The sequence below is a fragment of the Natrix helvetica genome (genome assembly GCF_964273705.1).
Source record: "Natrix helvetica genome assembly, chromosome: Z".
NCBI classification, from domain to species: Eukaryota; Metazoa; Chordata; class Lepidosauria; order Squamata; family Natricidae; genus Natrix; species Natrix helvetica.
Genome location: NC_138554.1, coordinates 61641064 through 61649985, shown reverse-complemented (window position 1 = coordinate 61649985; position 8922 = coordinate 61641064).

Below are 8922 nucleotides of genomic sequence, written 5' to 3'. Positions count from 1 at the left end.
GCTAGATGACTGAGTGGGGCAGTTGATATAGATTCATCTTCAGCCTTTACTTTGTTCCTTGAATTTGACTAATCTGAAGACTGCTTCCAATTTCACACTTCCATTTTGCAATTGTCTGCACACCCATATTTAATACAGACAAGGATCCTTCACACTATTTCCAATTACAATCACTTTGTAAGATGAGCTGCATTTCTTTCTCATCTTTCTTGCATTCTGTCAGGATTCAAAGAGAGACTTTAGAAGAAAGTTGATTCTCTCTTCTTTCTGATAGTAAGACTCCTATCATCCCTAGTCACTGTTTTTGTTAGACTAGGCATTCTTAATTCTCTTGATCATTTATTATACAATTTAACCTCCAAGACCCCTTATCATCTTTGTTGCTTTTCTCTTCACTCTTTCTAGGGTCTCAAAATCTTTCTTGTATCATGGTGACCTGGATGTACTATTCAAAATGTGGTCTCACCAGTGTAATATAAAATAATACTATCACTGTCTTGAAATTATCCCTCTGTTGATGTACCCTAGGATTGCATTGGCTTTTATACAGGTGAAACTCGAAAAATTCGGACATCGTGCAAAAGTTCATTTATTTCAGTAATGCAACTTAAAGGGTGAAACTAATATATGAGATAGACTCATTACATGCAAAGCAAGATAGTTCAAGCCGTGATTTGTCATAATTGTGGTGATTATGGCTTACAGCTCATGAAAACCCCAAATCCACCATCTCAGAAAATTAGAATATTACATGCAATCAACAAAACAAGGATTGTAGATAGAACAACATCGGACCTCTGAAAAGTATAAGCATGCATATGTACTCAGTATCTGGTTTGGGCCCCTTTTGCAGCAATCACTGCCTCAATGTGGCGTGGCAAGGAAGCTATCAGCCTGTGACACTGCTGAGGTGTTATGGAAGACCAGGATGCTTCAATAGCGGCCTTCAGCTCTTCTGCATTGTTCGGTCTCATGTCTCTCATCTTTCTCTTGGCAATGCCCCATAGATTCTCTATGGGGGGTCAACTCCAAAGCACCTGAGGCCAGGTCAAGAAGTAACGGATAGAAGCTTATTATCAAAGAGAGATCAAACCTAGAATTAAGGAGAAATGTACTGATAGTGAGAAAAATTAATCAGTGGAACAACTTACCTCCAGAAGTTATGGATGTTCCATCACTGGAGGTTTTTAAGGAGATTGGATAGCCATTTATCCAGAATGGCCTAAGGCACAGGTGTCAAACTCACAGTGTCATGTTGCCATCATGTGACATATCATGACATTTTCCCCCTTTGCTGAGCTGGGGTGGGCGGGGCCTGTGTGTGATACATTTGGACACACTGAGGGTTGGACTAGAAGACTCCCAAGACCTCACTTCAAACTTTGTATTCTGTACAGTATTCTGTAAATAAAAATACAACATTTTAAGGAAAGCTTTTAGGCTGCCTCTCACAAGGCAATTAACAGCAATAGCCTTCTGTAGGAGAAATTGAATAGTAAGAGTCCAGCTAATTTTGTGTGGTTTGTGTGGTGATAATTGCCAGTCCAAACCACACCACATTGTTGTGGTGGATAAAGAAGAGAATTAAGAAGTATTATGTATATTTGCTGCAATGAGTTACTTATAAAGTAATAAAAGCAGGAGATGAAAATTAAATAAATAATATTGAGACTGACCTGTGACTATGGGATGCAATTGACATAATTGTAGTTTATAGACTTTTACAACCAAATACAGAGCACAGAGAGAGATTCACTCAGAATCAGGATGACCTCAAATATACAATTTTTGAGTCAGAAGATTTGAGGCAGTGCCTCCCAAGAGGCACTGAGAGGCATTGGACAAGTCATGAGACCTTGAAGGATAAAATTTGTTTCAGCAATTTTCCCAAGCCTGAGAGTACTTAATCATCTACCATATATGATGTCGTATAGCCTGTTATTCAGAAGCACTGAAATTTGTATTGAATGCTAGACCTGATTTACTTCTGAATTTTGACACAGCTGAACAGCATTAGAGTTTAGCAGAGCTGAGAAAGCAATTAAAAATAATTACTTATTCATTTCTTGGCAACTGTTTAAAATACATTTTTACCAAGAATATCCTTCATCAGGAAGGATATTTGGAGTTGGAAGAGTTAATGTTTTATTTGATGATCTTGGGTATCAATGCTCTAGGCTCTCTTATCAGCTAAGTTAGCAGTGCCAGAGATTAGTTTCACTGAATGCCTTGGCAGACAGCCTGTGTTTTCTGTTAGGGAACAGAGGCTTAGTATTCAACTTCAAAAACAAATATGACATATAACACATTAGAATTGCAGACTAAACAAGACCCAAGAGTAGGATACAACTTTAAAAAAGAAAATGCATTACTTGGTTAAAACAACAGACTATCAAGTGAACTCAATGTTCCTCTCAATTCTTCATTGTTAGATTGCACCTAAAATATTGCATTTAGTTATGGGAATTATGTTTTAGGAAATACATTGACAGATTGTATTCTGTCTAACTGTTCATACATGTTCCAAAATATCCACATAAGTTTAAGAATTGTTCAGTGATGTCAACGTGCCTCTGAAAGTGGTACACCTTTCTATACAGGAACAGAATTTAAACAAAGCTTGGTAGGTCATCTATCAGGGATGATAGATTCCTACAGGGTATTTTCGCAATTGAAAAGTTAAACAATTCCTCCCTGAGTTACTGTCAAAATGTTCTTTCCAGCATCTGAGGTCAAAGACTTCCTTTCACAAATAAAACCTGGAAAAATCCCAAAATGAATTTCTTTTTTTTTTAATTGAAAAAGTTTTATACAAACAAATTTTCCCCCTTTTTACCCCCCCCCCGCCATATAATGTAAATCACATACAAATACTATACACCCTCCCCTCCCCCCGTCTTAAAATAGATTTCTCATTCAAATATTGTGCCCCCTCACCTCCCAACAATCATAGTATAGGTTTCTCTTAAAGTAACAATACCCCAATAACCCCATCATCTAAGTTAATTAAACATATATAAATCATAATATAGGTTTCTCTTGAAGTAGCAATATCTCATTAATCCCATCTTCTAAATTTATTATACATATATATTTCCCCACCCTCCACCCTAACCCTCCCCCACCTCCCAATCGAACCCACCCCCCTGACTTCCGCTATACACCACTCTAACAATTCCAAGCATCCCATATGTTATTTACTCCGATCATCTGTCAATCTAAACATTCTTACCTAAAGGCTACATAGTACTTCCTAGTCTGATATTTATTCTGTATATAATCAATCCATTTTACCCATTCCTGTGTACAATTCTCCTGCTTCTGACCTTTTAAGAAAGCTGAGATTTTTGCCATTTCGGCGAACCCCGCCACTTTCTGAATCCATTGATCAATTGTCGGTAAGAAATCTTTTTTCCAATGTTGCGCAATCAACAACCTAGCTGCTGTAACCATATACAAAACCAGTTTTGTTTCCCCTTTAGTAAAATCCTTAGTTATACCCAGTAAAAACATTTGCGGAGTAAATTGTATTCTTTTCTTAAATACATTTTGCATAACCCTCTGGCATGAATTAGAATTAGTGGGTTCCTATTTTCCTATTCACTCATATAAACAACTTGCAAATTTTCCTACTGATTGGAGCCAGGATGTTTTTATCCCCTTTTATAACAGCAAAGGAAACTAGATCTTGCCAATTAATTTTAAAACCTATTATCATACTGTAACAAAGTTGATCATAAGCCTTTGTCTTTTTGTAGAAATTCTATGCTAAAAATCCAAGAGTGAGAGACAGAGGAAGGAAGGAAGTAAGATTATGTGCCCTCTCTGATTCCTCTATCATCAGAGGTGGGTTCCTACCGGCTTGGACCGGTTTGGTAGAACAAGTAGTAAAAATCAGGGCAGGCTCTCCAAACCAGTCCCCGAACCAGTCCCCTGGTCGCTGCTCGCGTCTGTCAGACGGCAAGCTGACCAGAGCTGGGAAGTGGTTGGCTGGCAAAGAAGCCTCTCAGCCACCAGAGAATCAGAGGCTTCTTTTTCACCCCTGTTCTCCAGAGTGCCGTCGGAAAAAGTCCCAAAAAGATCCCAGAGATGGGCTGTTTTTCTCAAAAAATGAAGGCATTTTTGCCTTCTCCCAGCCCCCAGAAGCACTTTGCAGGCTTCAGCAGGGCTGGGGGAAGGCAAAAATGCCTCCATTTTTGTGAAAAATGGCCCATTTTTCTCAAAAATGAAGGCATTTTTGCCTTTTCTCACCTCCAAAAGCACTCTGCAGGCTTCAGCGGACTGGGGAAAGACAAAAATACCCCGTTTTGGAAAAAATGGCCCATTATCCACCCATTTTTCACGAAAATGAAAAACATTTTTGCCTTCCCTTAGCCCTGCTGAAGCCTGCAGAGTATTCCTCTGGGGAGCTGAGGAGGATAAAAACTTTTTTTCTTACTGGATAGTTTACAGGTGCTCCCTTAGCTCTGGCAAGGCTCCTTTGTTGGTTTTTTTTTTAATCCTAAACTCCCGGACAAACAAGGCAGCTGGCAGATGCTTCCCGGCTCGGTCTGGGCCTCCCTCGCACCACAGTTGGACTGCCGTTTCCTTCCTTCCTGGGCTCCGTCTCCTGAGCAGGATAGCAAAGATCCCTGACCTAGCGCCTCCCCCGTCAAAACTTTTCGCCACTGTTTTGGTGGGCATGGCTTGGTGAGGGGGGTCATGTGCCTGAGTGTGCATGAGTGATGTCAAGTTGGCCACGCCCACTCAGTCACATGCCCCCATCTAGCCACGCTCACTGAACCAGTAGTAAAAAAATTTGAAACCCACCCCTGTCTGTTATGTACTGGTTGCTAAGCACCTGAATTACATTCAGGTCACTGTGGGGGTGCTGTAGTGGCTGAAACTTCTAAAATTGGTCAATTCGCTACTCAGTCCATATCGTTCATACTCGTGCCCTTCCTCCCTGCGGAAAATTTTAACCCGCACTCGTGGAGCGCTGGGGGAATCAGAGAATCTTCCACGAATGTGGAAGAAAATTAGACATTGCAGCCAGAGCCAGGCTTGCAGCAGTGCAATAGCAAGTCCAGGAGCTCAATCCAGTCCTCAAGTGCTCAATTCTCGAACCGTTGAGTTGGAATAGAGGTTCTTTGGCATGTTGGTGAGTATGTACGATATGACTCGGTGTTTTTTCCTTTCCTCCCCCCACCTCCTCATTGTGATCCAGCGTAGCACAGACAGCTGAATGGAGGCAGAAAATGGGCCATTTCCATCTGCCATTTTTCAGGCCATTTTCAGCCATTTTGGGAGTGTTTTCGAGTTCAGAAAACATCAGAAAGCACCTGAAGTTGCCCCCTCTTTGCCAGTGCGAGCTGCTCTTTCCCAGCCAGAACAGAACCGGCAGCAGTGGCTAAAGGCTGCTCGTGCTGGCAAAGAGTGGCAGCTGGAGGCTTCTTGCACTGAAAAAAAGAGGAGGAGGCTGCAGGTAGGCAGGTTGGTCCGGAGTCTCTCAACTGGGCTTTCCGTGGTGGTGGTGGTGGCAGGTAGGCTGGCCAGCCTGGGAGTCAACTCAGGAGAGGGGTCACCTAGCTAGTTAGGCCAGGCTTTCCATGATGGTGGCAGGCAGGCTAGGGGGCCAGCCCGGGAGTTGACTCAACCGGGGCTTGTGGCCCCAGGCCATCCCAGGAGTCAACTCCGACTGGAGCCTGCAGGCTGTCATTCACTTAGGGAGATCGGGGCTGTGGCGGAAAGCAGACAGCAAGAGTGGAAGAAGGTAGACAGGCAGCAATGGCGGGCGAAGACAGGTTAGCAATGGCGGGCGAGCTGGCAATATGAAGAATGACTGGGCGGGGCAGAGTTGGGCTGGGGGGGGCATCTGGTGGTGCAATTTGCCGGTTCTCCGAACTGTGCAAAATAGTAACAACCGGTTCACCCAAACCTGTGCAAACTGGCTGAATCCCACCCCTGGTTGTAGGTTATGGTCACAAAATCAGTTTGTGATGAATTTACCCATTTTTATACAGACTTTACACATTATAAATATAACACATTATAAATATAACTTAGAAGAATATATAACACTAGAACACTTAGGAACAAAATTTGTGTTACATAGTGTTTTATTTTCCAAGATTTCCCAGGTATCAATGTCAGGCTGATTGGTTTGTAATTTCCTGGATCTGTTTTTTATTTTCTTTTTTGAAGATGGGGACCATATTAGCTTTTTCAAGCCCTTAGGTAATTCCCTGGTGATCCAAGAATTTTGGATAATATGTTTCAATTGTTCTGAAATCAGTTCCTTCAGAACTCAGTGATTTGGACCCATCTAGAGTTGACAAGTGTTCTCTTACTTTATTTTTGCATGTTTTAATTAGCATTCTTAACCTGTCATTTATAATTCTGTTTTTGGTAAATTGAGTAGTGTTTTCTTCTTTGCATGAAGACAGATGTGAAGTATGAATTAAGCAGTTCTGCTTTCTCTCCACTTCCTGTTACTTCTTTGCCATCTTCTCCCATTAGTGGACCGATAGTTTCTTTGATTTTTTTCTTGTTTTTATGTGTTGAAAGAAACATTTTTCTTGTTTTTTACATTTGTTGCAAGTATTACTTCATTCAAAGCCTCAACTTTCCTAACTTCATCTTTGCAAGTTTGAGTGATTTGTTGGTATTCTGCCTTAGTTATCTGTCGCTTTTCCCATTTTCTGTACTTGTTATTTTTTTCCTCTCAGTTGGTTTGGGAGCGCTTTGTGCAACCATGCTGTTTTATTCTTGATTTTCTTAGTTTTCTTTTTCTGTGGTGTTGAACTGGACTAGGGTTTTATAATAATATATTTCAAAGTTTCCCATGCTTTGTGAGTTGATTTGCCCGTTAATATTTTCATCCATGGGATCTTTCCCAAGCTCTATGAGTTCGTTAAAATTAGCCCTTTTAAAGTCTAAAACATTGGTTTGGTTATGTTCTGTTGCTTGTGTCTGTTTTATATAGAATCGTAATATGGTATTTCACTCTCCCCTAAAGTTCCTGCAACTTCAGTAGCCTCTATCACCGTGATGGCGAACCTATGGCATGCATGCCACAGGTGGCACGCGGAGCCATTCCTGAGGGCAAACAAGGCATTGCCCTGTCAGCTCTGTCATGCATGCGCATGCTGGCCAGCAGATTTCAGCCATGATTTTTGGCTGTTTTTCACCCTCCTTCTGAAGCCTCCGGAGGGCAAAAAACCACCCATCGTGCAAACTTGAAGTTCGGGAAGGGACTTCTGATTTGCACGTTGGGCTGTTTTTCACTCTCTAGAGGCTTCAGGGAAGCCTCCTGAAACCTCCTGAGGGAGATGTTCTTCTCCCAATTGCAGATGTCGTTGGTATTTCCCTGTCCAGTGCCTCCTCCCAGCAAAGCATGAGGACGATGCTGCTGTATGTGGAAGTGCAGAGGAGAAAGTTTGCAGGAAGCAGTTTGCTCTGAGCCTAACCTCTGCCTTGACAGATCTCTGGAGAGCAAGAGAAGACAGGGGAGCAGTGCTCCCAGGTCCTGCATAAGGGAGGCTGGCCCTTCTCAAAAGGCAATCCCTGTTTCCAATTGTGCGTGGTAAGGATGCTGGCTTATTGGGGCAGCCTTTCCTCACACAACTCCCCCACCACTCCAGAGATCTGTCAAGGCAGAAGTTGGACTTGGAGGAAACTGCTTCCTGAAAACTTCAGAGCTGAAGAAGCTTCATGGATAAGAAGCGAAATATCTTCAAAGAAAAAACAGAAAGTTCTGCTGCCTCTTGTAAAATCATCTTTGGACAACCATGACCTGGATGTCTGAGAATACCTATAGACTGTCAACTCTGAAGTGAACCTCGCTGGAGCTGTCTTTTCCTGCCTCGTAGTTGCCACGAACGTTGAAAGGAGGGAGGGGGAAGTAGGTAGACCATACCAGTCAAAACAAAAAGTTTCTTGTGGGAACCAAGATCATCACAAGAGGTGGCAAATGACAGAGGAGTGACAAGCAGCCTCCCAGCTGCTTTCATTGGACAATGTGACCAGTGATATTTGGGGAGGGAAAGATTTGCTCTTTTAATTAGGGGGAAAACTGCAGGAACTTTTAGAATTGGTTTTCACTAGCTGTGTCAATATGATGTGTCCAACAAACATGTTCTTTGTGGAATCTATCTGCTTTGGACTTCTGCTCACAGTCATTGTTCTATACTATGTTTTAAGGCAGGTGCAGGTCCACCAACTTTTCCTCCGGAGGTGAGACCATCTTCACTGCTGTTGCCTACTAGATATGATTCGATGTGATAAAGCTTTAAGCCCAACAGAAGGAAGGCCAGTGTTTTTTTTTTCTTAGAATCCTGTCTCTCGTTTTTTTCTTAGAATCAGCTTTTCTCTGACTCCTGATGCTTTTATCTCACCCATCCCCACCCGAGAGAAGCATGCTTCTCAAGGCTCCCTCTCTCCCTTCTTTGGAAGGGAAGCTGCAGGCAAAGGACCAGCTATTTCATGGAGCTCTCTGGCTGACATCCCAGTCATCTCTAGAATGGTAGCAGCAGAGTGGACGGCTTGTTGTGGCATGCAATTTGAGTGCTTGCCAGGTTGGGAGGCAGGAAGGCACCTGCTGGGACAAGCCAATCCTAATTATGAGCACCGCTACTCCACTGTGCCTTGAGCAGAGAAAGGGATAATGGTTCTTCTGGGTTGGGGAGAAGTGATTTTTTTTGTCCCAGCTTGATCCAAATAGTTTCATAATAGTGAATCCCCTCACCATGAGTTATCCCCTGCATACCATCAGCTGGCACATTAGGGCCTGATATTTCTTCTGGTGAGGCACAAAGTTGTGCCCACATCCAGTTGATTGGGATGACTGTTCCATGCCAAATCAGCTGTGCTCATCCAGTTGTGCCTACCCATTTGCACCAACCCGGCTGCATTGAGTCATCCTTGCCATGTTATTCACGCTGA